General features: G+C 43.6%; 1 non-coding gene across 1 annotated transcript; it reads right to left on the bottom strand.

Moving 5' to 3' along the window:
- Nucleotides 1-707: 707 nt before the first annotated feature.
- On the bottom strand, nt 708-791 carry trnal-cag (transfer RNA leucine (anticodon CAG)). Its single transcript has one exon. It is a non-coding gene; the product is annotated as a tRNA-Leu (tRNA).
- Nucleotides 792-2973: the final 2182 nt, after the last annotated feature.

Raw genomic sequence — 2973 nt, 5'->3', positions numbered from 1 at the left:
TGTCTTGCTGCAGTTGTACAAGGCCTTGGTGAGACCACAACTTGAGTATTGTGTGCAGCTTTGGTCACCTTATCTGAGGAAGGATGTTCTTGCCATGGAGGGAGTGCAGCGAAGATTCACCAGACTGATACATGGGATGGCAGGAATGACGTATGAAGACAGATTGAGATGATTAGGCTTATATTCGCTAGAGTTTAGAAGAATGAGAGCGGATCTCATTGAAACTTACAAAATTCTAACAGGACTAGACACACTAGATTCAGGAAGAATGATCCCGATGGTGCGGGAATCCAGAACCAGCGGTCACAGTCTAAGGATAAGGGGTAAGCCATTTAGGGCTGAGATGAGGAGGAATTTCTTCACCCAGAGAGTGGTGAACCTGTTGAATTCTGTACCACAGAAGGCAGTTGAGGCCAATTCATTAAATATATTCAAGAAGGAGTTAGATATATTTCTTAAGGCTAAAGAGATAAAGGGATATGGGGAGAAAGCAGGGACAGGGTACTGAATGTGGATGATCAGCCATGATCTCATTAAATGGCGGAGCAGGCTCGAGGGGCCGAATGGCCTACTCCTGCTCCTATCTTCTATGTTTCTATGTGAATGGAGCAGGTGAACCGCTGAATCCCACTTTTAAGGGATGTCCCAAAGTGCTTGACAGTGGTGTGAAAATAAATGAGTTCCGCTTCGTAATTAAAAGTGAAGACTGCCAGAAGTGGGATTCGAACCCACGCTTCCAAAAGGAGACTGCGACCTGAACGCAGTGCCTTAGACCGCTCGGTCATCCTGACTTACTTGATTAACTTGTGCATCTCATCACTTCCACATGAAGAACGTTTCAGTCCAGGTGCTTGTTCAATGATGTTGAAGGCTCAGTGACCGGGATATCTTCTCCCCCGGGGTTTTCCTGAGCCTGTGCTCGGTGCATGGGGTGGTTTTCCCTGGGTCCCTGGTATCTTGCAGCTCCAGGGATGGGCAGTAACAATCTGAACTCTGGAGCTGGGGAAGAGCGAATAATTAATGGATTTGTTTTCAGGCCTGAAATGCGGCTTAGATCTGTTGGTATTAACCGAGGCCGGGGCTGCGAGATATTTCATTTTGTTCATGTTTAATCAGAGGAATATCCGCAGTCAGTAGCTGAAAAGGACCAAGAGCTGAAAAAACACAAGAAAAAAGATAAGAAATATCAGCAATTGTGTTCAACTCTTTAATGTGTGTTCTGGTAGTTTAGTGGTTTAATTGTTTTAATCAACATTCATTAACCGAAAGCGTTGTTTTGCAGAATGAAAGAAATGCTCACAGTAAGGGACAGTCAAAAGTTGAGTAATTTAACTTTATTAATTTGTAAAAGTTTATTCATTGACGAAGATTTATACCCTATCAGAATTTACGCACTGTGTATTTTAGGAGTCTGTTTAAAATTGTTCGTTGCTTCTGACACAAGAAACCTATTAAATTTATTACAGAGAAAAAATCATCAGGAACATAATGTTTCTGCACGGGCTCGAACCAGGGACTTTTCACGTGTGTGGCGAACGTGATAACCGTTACACTCTGGAGACCTCTGCTTAGTTAATTATCGACAAAACACTGTTCAGACAGAAGGGACACTACAGAATCGCTCTTTCTGCAATGATTTCCTTTCACTGGCATTTCTCTGACCGAACTGCACAAGTCAAAAATGTTCCATTCAAACTCATTAAATCCCGAATTTCCTTCCCTCTGAATCTGACGTCTCTAGTTTTGCCCACTCAACCAATGTCCCTTTGCAATTTTCTGCTCCCTTCCGCACTACTTACTCTGCCACTAACTTAGTGTCGTTAAACTTGGTAATATATGCCTATAGAAGACTTTGGGATTACCTTTTATGTTAGCTGCCATTCTTTTCTCAGACCCTCTCTTTGCTCCTCTTATTTTCCTTTTCACTTCTAATCTGAACTCTCTATAGTCAGATATATTAGGATAGTTGAAGCCCCCATTATCACTAGTCTATACTTCATTGTCATAGAGTCATAACGGCACAGAAGGAGGCCATTCGGCCCATTGATTCTGTTCCAGCTCTCTGTGGAGCTATCCATTCAGTCCCATTCCCCCGCTCTATCCCCATAGCCCTGCAAGTCTATTTCCCTCAAGTTTCTAACCAGTCTCCCCTTGAAAACATTGAGTGTCTCTGCTTCTACGACTTCCGTTGGCAGCGAGTCCCAAGTCCTCACCACTCGCTGAGTAAAAAAGTTTTCCTCACATCCCTCCTGTATCTCTTGCCCAAAACCTTAAATCTGTGTCCACCAGTCCTTGTACAATGAACTAGTGGGAACAGCCTTTTCCCCTCTCGTGTATCCAAACCCGCCATAATCTTGTACACGTCTATCAAATCACCCCTCAACCTCCTTTGCCTTAAAATCATCCTGTCCAGCGCCTTGGGACGTTTTACTACGTTAAAGGTGCTATATAAATAGAGGTTGTTGTTGTTGTTGTTGTGGTAATGAAAACAAATCCAGCTTCTCCAACCTGTCCTTGTAGCTAAGATGCCCCATCCCCAGAACCATTCTGGTAAATCTCCTCTGCACCCTCTCAAGGGCCTTCACATCCTTCCTAAAGTGTGGTGAACAGAACTGGACGCAATACTGCAGTCGTGGCCTAAACAGCGCTTTATAAAGGTTCAGCATAACTTCTCTCCTTTTGTACGCAATACCTCTATTTATGAAGCCCAAGATCCCATATGCTTTGCTAACCACTCTCTCAATATGTCCTGCCACCTTCAGGGACCTATGTACATTAACTCCCAGGTCCCTCTGTCCCTGCACACTCTTTAAAACTGTGCCATTAAGTGTATATTGCCTCTCCCTGTTCCTTCTACCAAAATGCATCACTTCACACTTCTCTGTATTAAATTCCATCTGCCATTTGTCTGCCCATTCTGCTAGCCTTTCTATATCCTGCTGTATTTGACTGGTATCATCCTCACTGTTTGCC

The sequence above is a fragment of the Somniosus microcephalus genome, unplaced genomic scaffold, assembly GCF_052327205.1.
Source record: "Somniosus microcephalus isolate GS21.2 unplaced genomic scaffold, FLI_Smic_1.0 unresolved_chr4, whole genome shotgun sequence".
NCBI classification, from domain to species: Eukaryota; Metazoa; Chordata; class Chondrichthyes; order Squaliformes; family Somniosidae; genus Somniosus; species Somniosus microcephalus.
This window is presented reverse-complemented; position numbering and strand designations above follow the sequence as displayed.